This window comes from Coregonus lavaretus, assembly GCF_964263955.1.
Source record: "Coregonus lavaretus genome assembly, chromosome: 8".
Lineage (NCBI taxonomy): Eukaryota > Metazoa > Chordata > Actinopteri > Salmoniformes > Salmonidae > Coregonus > Coregonus lavaretus.
In genome coordinates this window covers 33,663,877-33,677,342 of record NC_139995.1, presented here as the reverse complement: position 1 = coordinate 33,677,342, position 13,466 = coordinate 33,663,877, and positions in this window count along the sequence as shown.

Genomic DNA, 13,466 nt, shown 5'->3' with positions numbered 1-13,466 from the left:
ATGCGAAGTTGCTGGATATTGGCGGGACCTGGAATACGCTGTCGTACACGTCGATCCAGAGCATCCCAAACATGCTCAATGGATGACATATCTGGTGCGAGGAGCAGGCACGGGCCGAACCGGACTAGGAACATGCACCACTGGCTTGGTGCGAGGAGCAGGAACAGGCCGGGCCGGACTGGCGACACGCACCACTGGCTTGGTGCGAGGAGCGGGAACAGACTGGGCCGGACTGGCGACGCGCACCACTGGCTTGGTGCGAGGAGCAGGAACAGGCCGGGCCGGGCCGGGCCGGGCTGGCGACGCGCACCACTGGCTTGGTGCGAGGAGCAGGAACAGGCCGGGCCGGGCTGGGAACACGCACCACTGGTTTGGAAGAACTGGGACATTTTCAACTTCCAGGAATTGTGTACAGATCCTTGCGACATGGGGCCGTGCATTATCATGCTGAACCATGAGGTGATGGCGGAGGATGAATGGCACGACAATGGGCCTCAGGATCTCATCACGGTATCTCTGTGTATTCAAATTGCCATCGATAAAATACAATTGTGTTTGTTGTAGATGCCTGCCCATACCATAACCCCACTGCCACCAATGGAAACTCTGTTCACAACGTTGATGTCAGCAAACTGCTCACCCACATGACGCCATACACGTGGCCTGCAGTTTTGAGGCCGATTAGTAGAGAAATCAACGTTCAATTCTCTGGCAACAGCTCTGGTGGACATTCCTGAAGTCAGCATGCCAATTGCACACTCCCTCAACTTGAGACATCTGTGGCATTGTGTTGTGTGACAAAACTGCACATTTTAGAGTGGCCTTTTATAGTCCCCAGCACAAGGTGCACCTGTGTAATGATCATGCTGTTTAATCAGCTTCTTGATATGCCACACCTGTCAGATTGGTGGATTATCTTGGCTCACATCAACAGCATTATCCCAGAAACCCTAGACCCACTCCAATTTGCATACCGCCCCAACAGATACACAGATTATGCAATCTCTATCGCACTCCACACTGCCCTTTCCCACCTGGACAAGAGGAACACCTACGTGAGAATGCTATTCATTGACTACAGCTCAGCATTCAACAACATAGTGCCCTCTAAGCTCATCACTAAGCTAAGGATCCTGGGACTAAACACCTCCCTCTGCAACTGGATCCTGGACTTCCTGACGGGCCGCCCCCAGGTGGTAAGGGTAGGTAACAACACATCTGCCACACTGATCCTCAACACGGGGGCCCCTCAGGGGTGCGTGCTCAGTCCCCTCCTGTACTCTCTGTTCACCCATGACTGCATGGCCAGGCACGACTCCAACACCATCATTAAGTTTGCCGACGACACAACAGTGGTAGGCCTGATCACCGACAACGATGAGACAGCCTATAGGGAGGAGGTCAGAGATCTGGCCGTGTGGTGCCAGGACAACAACCTCTCCCTCAACGTGACCAAGACAAAAGAGATGATTGTGGACTACAGGAAAAAAAAGAGGACTGAGCATGCCCCCATTCTCATCGACAGGGCTGTAGTGGAACAGGTTGAGAGCTTCAAGTTCCTTGGTGTCCACATCACCAACGAACTATTATGGTCTAAACACACCAAGACAGTCGTGAAGAGGGCACGACAAAGCCTATTCCCCCTCAGGAGACTAAAAAGATTTGGCATGGGTCCTCAGATCCTCAAAAAATTCTACAGCTGCACCATCGAGAGCATCCTGACTGGTTGCATCACCGCCTGGTATGGCAACTGCTTGGCCTCCGACCGCAAGGCACTACAGAGGGTAGTGCGTACGGCCCAGTACATCACTGGGGCAAAGCTTCCTGCCATCCAGGACCTCTATACCAGGCGGTGTCAGAGGAAGGCCCTCAAAATTGTCAAAGACTCCAGCCACCCTAGTCATAGACTGTTCTCTCTGCTACCGCACGGCAAGCGGTACCGGAGTGCCAAGTCTAGGTCCAAAAGACTTCTCAACAGCTTCTACCCCCAAGCCATAAGACTCCTGAACAGCTAATCATGGCTACCCGGACTATTTGCACTGCCCCCCCACCCCATCCTTTTTACGCTGCTGCTACTCTGTTAAGTATTTATGCATAGTCACTTTAACTCTACCCACATGTACATATTACCTCAACTACCTCAACTAGCCGGTGCCCCCGCACATTGACTCTGCAACGGTACCCCCCTGTATATATAGCCTCCCTACTGTCACTTTATTTTACTTCTGCTCTTTTTTTCTCAACACTTTTTTTGTTGTTGTTTTATTCTTACTTTTTTTTGTTTAAAATAAATGCACTGTTGGTTAAGGGCTGTAAGTAAGCATTTCACTGTAATGTCTGCACCTGTTGTATTCGGCGCATGTGACCAATAAAATTTGATTTGATTTGATTTGATCTGAGGGCGACTGACTTACACACTCCAATGGGTGCCCCCCAGCAGGTAATTCGACCATGATCATTTTAGATAGCTGGCCGTGAAACTAATTTAGACATCTAAAAATGTTTAGCTGACATGGGCTAATTGACTGACTAATCAGCGACTGACATAAGATAAAAAAATTCTGATGCACAACCAAATTGATCCGAGGGCCTTCAAAAGGGTAACCGCAGTCGCATGACCGCGGCCGCCAGTTGCCCATCCCTGGTCTATGCCATGATTGCTGTCGTCATAGGCCTATACATTGCAGGTTCAAATGATAATGTAACACATCTGACAATGAATCCGTATACTTTGTAACAATCTACTCCAGTATTATGGATACATAGGCTACTTTGTTACCCCCTGAATGTGCAACTTGAAACGGGGCTTTATCTTGTTATCATTTCGGTGGCAACAGCAATGCGTCGGTCTTTCTGCTGCCCTCTCATAATTGGCTGAACGAGCAGTGATGCTACATCCACTGATATCCTTGCTCAGGACCAAAGGGAGGAAAGCTTGAGGAGCGCGCGCATCAGGACATCAAAAACGCTAATAACAGAACAGGTGGAATTTGCAGCGTTTCTACGATTCTCTCTCAACTGGGAACATGTTTTCCCACACCATGTCTGTCAGAATTTGCAAGGAATGTCACCAATGAATATCTGTCAAAAGAATTGACTGACAACACCGCGAGTCTCTTCTTGTAGGATCCTTGGCTACCAGCTTCACCTTTTGACTCCGTGTAGCCCACCCGTCAACTGAAAGGACGATACACTACTACCATGCCCGCCGAAGTCAACGACCCTGAAAGCATTTTGAGCTACCAGGTATTGTCCTCTTTCTTTGTGCACTCCCTTATTTATTGAAAAATGTAATATAAAAATCTGGCACAGTCAAGTGAATAAAAGTAGCTTAGCTCTATACAGCAGGGTGTAGTAGCCTAAAATAACAATGTTAACTGAACGTTACCGACGCCGTTATAACGGTTTTATCGAGAGAGGAAAAATGGAACGCATCTGGACGCGCTTTTATTACTAGACGCGGAAAGATCAATAGCCAACGTTCGCTCTCCATGTTTGCCTACATGGCAGCTTCATCCAGTTTGTTGCGAAGATTAACATAATGATTAATTCATACAGTTATTGTGAACCCATTGAGATTTAGATGAATTAGCCACTCTTCAGGTGAAAACAGGTACGCATTTTTGTGGTAGGCTACAATCCTGTGAGGATGGAGCAGAGTTAGTGCGCACCAAGTGTTTTTATTATTCTGAAACTGCTGGCAGGTGCAATGGCACAATTCCCAATGGACATATCACATTGCAATACACTGCCTAGTGTGGACCCATCTTTCACGAGTTACATTTCTTTAACCTCAAGCATGTTCAAATGTGTCTGGCATCGCCAGAAATAAGGAAAATGTTGAAGATATATGCAATCACTCCCGAGGCAGGCATGGCAAGGCAGACAAGTGTAAACAAGGATACAGGCTTAGTGTATATCTATGATTGTTCATTGGTTGGCTATATAAAACGGACACTTATTAAAACTGTTTGAATATTGAATTTGATCAATGTATCGATTATGATGCCTGCAACTGTCTAGGCTATGGGTTGTCCAAAACAATTGAAACATTCGGTCTACTTATCCTTTTAGAACCGCATCAGACAACAGCAACCATTCACCCTCAATGATAGCCTACAACACACATATAACATGTTCAGTGTAGCTAAAGTGTTCATAATATTCTATTAATTCCCCGAATACATTCTCAATTACCCTCAAATGACCTTGACGCCATCCTATGTGTAATCCTTGGCGGTTAAAGGAAACTGCGCTCCGAATTAAAGCTTTAGTTTCATCATTGTGTTAATTAGGGTGGGACCAGAGGGCTAGATCTAGTTTGTAAGAAGATAGAGAAATATAATTAGCGTCAGCTTTCAATACTTGATCGATCCGACCCATAGTCAACCGACAATACAGGCAGTTCAAAATACAGCGACTGGGTGATGAATGAAATAAGTGTAGATAGTACCGTACCAGGGCTCAAGATAGGATAACGTTATGAATATTTATGCAAAGCATCTGGATGACAGTCTCCTATGCCGTCATTGGTTGGCTGACTGCTCGGCGGGATGTATGGAGACTCAAGTGTTTTTTATTTATTATAGGACACAATTCTGAAATTCCATTCCAGAGGCAGAACAACTAATCAAAGATTATCAACTGGACTAGACTGTAGTCTGATGGTACTTGAAGTTGTTCAAAAGGGCATTGTTTGGACAGTCAGTGTCCTTCAAATACATAGGCTCTGATACACAGATCTGATAGACAGCCAAAAGTCTCATGTTAGATGAAGCCCGATTGTAGCCTAAGTATTGAGGATAAAGTGATTGGGGAGGATCTAGACCGGACTGAGCATGGGCAGACCTAATGACTGGTGTCAAGGGAAGACAACGGTAATATAATTTGATGGCTTTACTGCACAGCACCGGAAAGGGAGGGAGGCAGACAGAGACATCTGGACGCAGACATTACAGATCTCTAGCCTCCCAGTGATCCCATCACCACTGTCTGTATATCATCTCTTGATAAGGTTAATGCTTTATTTCATTAATCTATTAGCTCTAATCCAGTTAGCACAGAGCTAGGCAATATCAGGCTATGATATCGCCATGTGTGAAGAAGCTATAATGCCGTAATAGTTTTGTTTGTTCTGATGAGTCACCACATGTACTGTATCATACAGTAGGGAATTTAGGACTGATAATGCCAAAAACAGACCAGCCCTAAATATATGACAATGTTGTTAAAGGACAGCGATTTCACTGCCATGTTTTTCTCCAATCTTACTGAATTTCTATAATGGCATTGGCCCATTTTAACCAAAATCTTGAGTCTCAATAAAAGTATGTAACATGGATAGGCCTTATTAATGTGGCCATAGTACAGTACACCACCTTATTGTATTGTGAGGGGAATACCTCAGGGCTAACAGCTATAAAATGTATTAAAATCAAGGACAGAACATGAGAATAACCATTAGAATATACAAAGACATAATATTTGTTTGCCACAAGAAATTCTCAATAATCTTGTACTGGAAGAACATCTTTAACGTCTTTGTGCTTCACTCAATATCTGCTGGCAGCACAGTATTTAGCGTTCCAGTTTAGATCAGTCATTTTCACTAATTAGTATAGCATACAACATGGATTCTAGATTCTGGCAAACAAAATAATCACAAACCTAAGGCATGCCATGAGAGAAGGACAGTGGACCAATGGAGACCGGCACACTTGCTGTAGACACATTCTTACAATTATGCATCTTCAGTTTGGTTACGCCATTGTCCCCACATTGTCCTCCCAAGGCACGCCCATCTTTACCATAGTAAGGGATCCCATGACTGAACAGGAAGGCCAAACCTTTATACTCTAGGCAACGCCTTTAATTGCCTGGCACTGACAAGCCATAAGGGTGCATTCACAAACTCTACCCTGTTGCAAATAATAACTCAGTTATGGTTCAGTTAGGATGTTTCCATGGTGATAACCCTTAATCCCCTAACTCCCCTTCCTGATTACATTAAACTCCCTTTAATGTTGTTCTGTCCAGCTTATCTCACAGTTTTAATTAGGCTCTGATCTTATCTCTGTGTTTGGACAGACCAATGCGTACCTGTAAGAAATGGCTTTGAGAGGGAAAAACTAGCTGCTATTATGTTTATGTTATGATCTGTTTGTTAGCACTGGCAGCATTGCTCTTTTAGTGACATAGGCTATAAAATAAAATAAGTTGTGGTAAAACACATGCGTGATATCCCTTCTCACTGGTAACTCGCACGCACGCACACACGCACACAGAGCTAGTAATGTAGTGCCTCCTCAATCAAAGGAAGTCACAGAAGAAGCTGAATGATGCACATGTTGTACAACACCCTTCCCTCCCTGTATGAGCTCTATTTGCATTGTTGCATCCTCTCACCTACACAACCCACCAAGGCCAGTGTTCTGATGGAGGGAAGAGGGAGGTAAAGAGAGAAAGAGAAATAGAGAGAGACAGAAATAAAAGAGTAGCATTGAACAGTGCTAGTGAGTGAGTGAGTCATTCTGCCCGGGCTACAGCCAGTCAATCCATCCTATCCTCTCCCCCTTTCTCTGCTCTCTCTCTTTTTACCTGACTAAGACCACTGTTTCTCTCATCTTTACCCCGCCCCACCCCTTCACCTCAGGCTTCCCCTTCCTCTATCCCCATCTGTCCAATCCCTCTCTCATCTTCTCTTTCACGGCTTAGATATCAGCCTCTCCCTCTCATCCCTAGTGTCCTATAAAACTAAGTCCTTCTCTATTCCTCCCCAGTCAGGTCAGTTGTAGTGTACAGCAGTGTGCTAGACTGTAGTGTAGTAGCAGTGCAGGTGTCTGGGGCCAGGCCTGGGGCTGACTGGTAACAGTTACACTATGAGCCATGTGGAGGAGGAACAGCAGCAGCCTCTGTGGCCTGCCGGCCCCGCCCCCCTCACACACTGGGCCGCGTCTGGAAGTGACAGGCCCAGTTGTCAGAATCAGGATCTGTAGCACTGCTGTCAGGTCAGTGTGCTGCTGGAGGGAGAATGGAGAAGAGGAGAGGAGGATGAGAGGGAGGGGAAGTGAGAAAGGAGGAGAGAGTGTGGAAAAAAGGAGGAGGGAGCTTAAGGAAAGAGAGGAAGAAGGAAGTGTGGAAATTGAGTTGAAAGGAGGAAGGAGAGAGTGTGGAGAAAGGAGAAAAGGGAGAGGGGGACTCTAGGAAAGTGAGGGAGGAGGTGGGAAGAGGTGGAATTTAGTAGATGATTAGAAAGGAGCAGGGAGAGAGAGTGGTGGACTACTTAAAGAGAGGTAGCCTATAGGAGGAGGGGTTATTAGGCCTATAACAGTGACCATGACTTACGCACAGTTCAGATGCCAAATTTATGGCGAACTGAATAGAAATTAAGAGTGGGCTGGCATGGTTGAGAGCTTTTCTTGATGTACCGATTGGTTTCATACAACCGCTCGCAACACTGCAGCCTTCCTCGTTGGTTTTGGGTCGAATTCAGGCATAACAGCAACCTTTTGTGTTAAAGAAACCACAAAGTCTATTGCACTAAAAAGACAGATGATTCACACAACTGTGCAGCGTGGAAGTTCATGTTTGAAACAGTGAATATCAATGGTTTAATGTGTATCAAGGTAACTAACGTAACGTGTCTTCAGATTTCATAACTCCCTTTTAATAAGGAATCATGAATAGTCTCCTCATCCCAAAAAATAAACCATGAGATTTGTTAGAGATAGCGATATTAGGACTACTGTGCAACGTAGACCTTCCAGTTTCTCCCGAGATTGCAAAACAGTTTGTATGTTCGTGTAGTGCCCATCGGTTATGAATGTTTCAACCTTTGTGTTGAGAAGTCGTGTTTTACCGTAATTTGCTGGTTTTAAAGAGCACCAAAAACGACACTAACCATGAGCCTTAGCGTTTCTGCCACCACAGAAACAGACCCTGGGTCTGTTCTAACGCGACCACCCGCAAATCCGAGGCCATGATTGTGCTTCCATTGTAGGTGTGGTAGCGAAGCAACCTTTATTTGCATGCAATTAACATATATGAATATGAACATTGAACCAGAGGTGGCAGTATGCCATGGTCGCAACACAGTAGCTGCTCCTGACTGGCTAAGTAGGCGGGGCGGGGCCGAGGGCGGATGGATTTTTCCAAATTCAACAGACATGCATCACTTCAACCAGCCTGATAATAGCTAATTTCCAATTTGTTTAATTTCTCTAAACTCTGAATAGAATAGGAAGGGAGTTATACGACTACTCAGGCTGGTTATACATTTATAGACAGACTATCACATTCAACCTATACCATAGCCCATATAGTCTATCTATCCTATTTGAAAAGGACTGAAGACAGAAACAAATTCAGAACCACTGGACAGCAACACAATAAACTACAGCACTGATCATTGGAAACGAGATCAGAATGACTGCTAATGCTTGATCCATTAATTAAATAATTAAAATAGGTAGCTTAGCCTACAAAACTAAAACAATCCATGTGTTCAAATCAAAAGGCCTGATTAACATGACATCAATAGCCTACGATGCAATACTCGTGATCATATTGAGGACAACAAAAACGACTTAGCCTCCATTTGAACACCACCGCAGAAAGTTCACTATTTGGCATCTTCCCAATTAAGTAGCCTAGTTTTGTTGTTAGGTTTGAAGAGAACTAGGGCCTATCACTCGCATTGCATTGTGGAAAAGTGTGCATCGAATTCTACTAGATGAAGAGCCGAAATGAGTATAACATCCTGGCATTTAAACCATACTCGATTTTCTAAAATTCACATACTATAAAAAAAAATATTTTTCGCATACTGAGAATGCGTCGTGTGATTGTGTTTTTTCCCGCTATTCGTGATTTCGGTTGCGCATCCCCATATCTAATTGATCAGCTGTTGTCAAAGCTGAAATTAGTATGTCATCCGGCATTTAAAGTATTCTCAAGTTTCGAAATGTCGCTTACTATTAAACAAAAAAAAATCCCATACTCAAGCGCCCTACTATTTAGGACGCAAGTATGGGTATTAGGCCACGGCCAGTGTCTACTGTATGCATGTCTGTGCATCAGCTGAGTCGTTGGTCCCTGGTTAGTGTTAATGGTTATTGCCTGACAGTTAGTTTGCTCTTGTTTTGTCAACTGGAGGATTGACACTTTGATCATGTGAGGTTCCGGTTCCACCATAAACATGTCATTAAGTTTGTCATGTAACCTATGTCTCATGAACACTATTAGCATCAAACGTGACAATCACCGGTCAAGCAACTCCACACTCCCTACTTGTGGTGCTTTCAAGTCAATTGGGAACTCGTAAATAACCAAGGTCAAATCAGGACGTCAGTTATCTTCAGGTCGGAAAGTTGGAGCTCTAGAAAGATGCCAGAGTGTCCAACTTGGACTTCCGAGTTGGATGACCATTTGACAACTAAACCAAATGTAAATCAAAACTAGACGTTGCACTGACGTCTGTGCCCAGTGGGTCTGCTGGGGTTATTCATTATTGCTTTGAGATAGAGCACTTCAAGTTTCAAGTTTTAATGTCACGTGCACAAGTACAGTGAAATGCCTTTCTTGCTAGCTCCAAACCCAACAATGCAATAATCAATATCAGTGTAGCACTAAAAATAACATAAGGTAGAAGAAAGACACACGAGAAATAAAAATAAGAAATAATAAGAACACAAGAAAGTCAGAAACTATGTACAGGATCAGTTCCAATACCATTTTTACAATGTGCATGGAGGGATACTGGAGTGATAGAGGTAGATATGCATAGAGCAGAGGTAAGGTGACTAAGCATCAAGATATATGATAAACAAGAGTAGCAGCAGCGTAAATTATGATTGTATGTGAGTGTGTGTGCATGTGTGTAGAGTCAGTATAAATGTGTGTGGATGTTATGTGTGTGTTGGAGTGTCAGTGTGCGTGAGTGTGTAGAGTTCTGTGAGTGTGCATAGAGACAGTGCAAAAAATGAAATACAAGGGTCAACTCAGATAGTCCTTGTAGCCATTCTGTTAGCTATTTAGCTGTCTAATGGCTTGGGGATAGAAGCTGTTCAGGAGCCTGTTGATGTCTCACTTGATGCACCGGTACAGCTTGCCGTGCGTAAGCAGAGAGAACAGTCTATGGCTTGGGTGGCTGGGAGCTCAGCCCCAGTGATGTACTGGGCTGTCCGCACCACCCTCTGTAGCGCCATGCGATCAAGGGTGGTGTTGTTGCCATACCAGGAAGTGATGCAGCCAGTCAAGATGCTCTCAATGGTGCAGCTGTGTAATATTTGGAGCATTTGAGGGCCCATGCCAAACCTTTTCAACTTCCTGAGGGGTAGGAGGCGCTGTTGTGCCGTCTTCACGACTGTGCGCATGTGAGTGGACCATTTTAAGTACTTAGTGATTTGGGCACCGAGGAACTTGAAGCTCTCGATCCGCTCCACTGCAGCCCTGTCGATGTTGTTGGGGGCATGCTCACCCCCCCCCCCCCCCCCCCATTTCCTGTAGCCCCCCGTGTTGAGGGTCAGCGTGGCGGAGGTGTTGTTGCCTACCCTCACCACCTGGGGTCGGCCCGTCAGGAAGTCCAGGATCCAGTTGCAGAGGGAGGTGTTCAGTCCCAGGGTCCTAAGCTTAGTAACGAACTTGGAGGGGACAATGGTGTTGAATGCTGAGCTGTAGTCAATGAACAGCATTCTCACATAGGTATTCCTCTTATCTAGGTGGGTGAGCGCAATTGGGGAGTGCAATTGAGATTGCATCGTCTATGGATCTGTTGGGTGGTATGCAAATTGGAGTGGGTCTCAGATCTTCAATCTTCAATCAGACTTGGCTGATTGAATTCTTTTCCAGTACTACAGTGAATGTCGCAGTTAGAAAACAACGACAAGATACTAATTAAGCCACCTTTTGTTTACACTTGTCCATGGAAATGACAGGTTATAGCCTACACCTCGCTGTGAAGTCAACCTATACTGTTTATTATACAAGTACAATACAATAGAAAAAAGCTAAAAACATTCCTTACCCCAGGACACTTCAACGAGTGACTATCCAGAAAAATATAAAGGAGCACTCTGTGTCTGCATTGATCGGATAATTTATTTTCGGGACATACAAACAGGCTTTCAAAATACGCTCCCATCTCTGCATAAAGCTTTTGGGTACGCTTTCTCTCGTTGGCAGTGTGATAGCAATTAGGAGATGAGTCTGTGTGGTGAAGGAAGTGAGTGTGATGTGCTGTGGCAGTTATTCCCCTGCTTCTCAGGCCTCATAGCACAGAGCTAGGGGACACATTCTGGGTTCTGACTAGAGGGAGTACTTTTTCGTAGCAGGTTAGAAGAATTTACGCAGCAGGTTAGGATAATTAATGTGGCAGGTTAGGAGACTTAGGTTAAGGTTAGGAAAAGGGTTAGGGTTACCTATAATACACTCCTACCCTGGTACGAAAAGTAACTTCCGGTCATAGCTGTACTCCCTCTAGTCACAACCCATATTCTGCCCTCAACATCCCTTGAAGCGGGGCTCCCAGGACAGTTACAGTAACAGTAACTCTCTCCATGGAGCTGACTAACTGTTGGGTATGGTGCTGTTTGTTCATTGAGCACTCTGTGCAGCCTGGACAATGTGAGATTAAATGTGTTGGATTGTAAATTGTGTATTGTACAGATGTAGGATCTTAATTTGAGCCAGTTTGCTATAGCAGGAAAATAATCCTGCAAAACAGGAAATGTGAATTATTATTTGGATTATAATTCATGGGCATTTTTGTAGGGCTTGATGCATTTTTCGTAAGGGAAAATCAAGTCTGAAATTTCAAACTTCAGATGACTTTTTAAACCTCAAATACACTACAAGTTTTACATGTCCTGCATTTCAGGAAAGTTCTCCTGCAACAGGGTGATCAAATTAAGATTCTACATCTGTATGTATTTATCTCACTTGTGACAAAGCTGGCCTGGCTGTGTGCACTTAAAATGGACAGACAAAGTCTTCCAAAATGAAGGATATTTATTTAGGAACAGAAAGGTAAAAAAAAGGGATGCTACAAGTAGACAATAGGCCTACTAAAATGTTTAAAATTCTACAACCTTTATACAAAAATTGGACAGCATCCTACTGGCCTGGATTCCACTGCTTCCACCAAATGTATGCTTTTTTGGATGAAATACAACTAATGTTGATAGTCAACTCAACTCTTTGGGATATTCCACCAGATTTTAAGCTTGTTACATCCAATGAAGCTTTTTCCATTTCCATATCAAACCTCGGAATCATCAAAACCGAAAAAGAGACACATAGTAGCTCACTCTACAAGGATTTTATTCACAAGACATATTACACATGAAAGGTTTTTCCTGGAGGATGAATACCTCCCAGCCTTGAGAACAGAGCTAAATTAGACAGATGCTTTGGGTGATACAGCTGTGGATGTCTGTACAAGTATGTGGTGGTCTTTTGATGTACTGTCACTAGGAAACAGAAAGGTCAAACGGAGGTCTTCTCAGTGTGAGAGGCAGACCATGATGATTCCTAGACCTGGAGCAGCACTGTTTTCACTCCCTGTGTGGCTGACAGGCAGCTGTGACAAATATTGTTGAATACACACAAAACCATCTGCTACATTCTGACATTCTACTAATTGGAAAACATAAATTCATGGCTGTTTTTATTGTTCTGTCAGGTAGGCTTTATTGGCATGGGAAATATATGTTTACATTGGCAAAGCAAGTGAAATAGAAAATAAACAAAAGTGAAATAAACAAAACAAAAATTACAGTAAACATTACACTAACAAAAGTTCCAAAAGAATAAAGACATTCCAAATGTCACATTATGTCTATATACAGTGTTGTAATGATGTGCAAATAGTTAAAGTACAGAAAGGAAAATAAATCAACATAAATATAGGCTGTATTTACAGTGGTGTTTGTTCTTCACTTGTTGCCCTTTTCTTGTGGCAACAGGTCACAAATCTTGCTGCTGTGATTGCACACTGTGGTATTTCACCCAATAGATATGGGAGTTTATCCAAATTAGATTTGTTTTCGATTTCTTTGTGGGTCTGTGTAATCTGAGGGAAGTATGTGTCTCTAATATGGTATATACATTTGGCAGGAAGTTAGGAAGTGCAGCTCAGTTTCCACCTCATTTTGTGGGCAGTGTGCACATAGCCTCTCTTCTCTTGAGAGCCAGGTCTGCCTACGGCGGCCTTTCTCAATAGGAAGACTATGCTCACTGAGTCTGTACATAGTCAAAGATTTCCTTAATTTTGGGTCAGTCACAGTGGTCAGGTATTCTGCTCAGTTTTTCTGTTAATTTTTTCCAACGTGTCAAGTAATTATCTTTTAGTTTTGTCATGATTGGGTTGGGTCTAATTGTGTTGCTGTCCTGGGGCTCTGTGGTGTCTGTTTGTGTTTGTGAACAGAGCCCCAGGACCAGCTTGCTTAGGGGACTTCTCCAGGTTAATC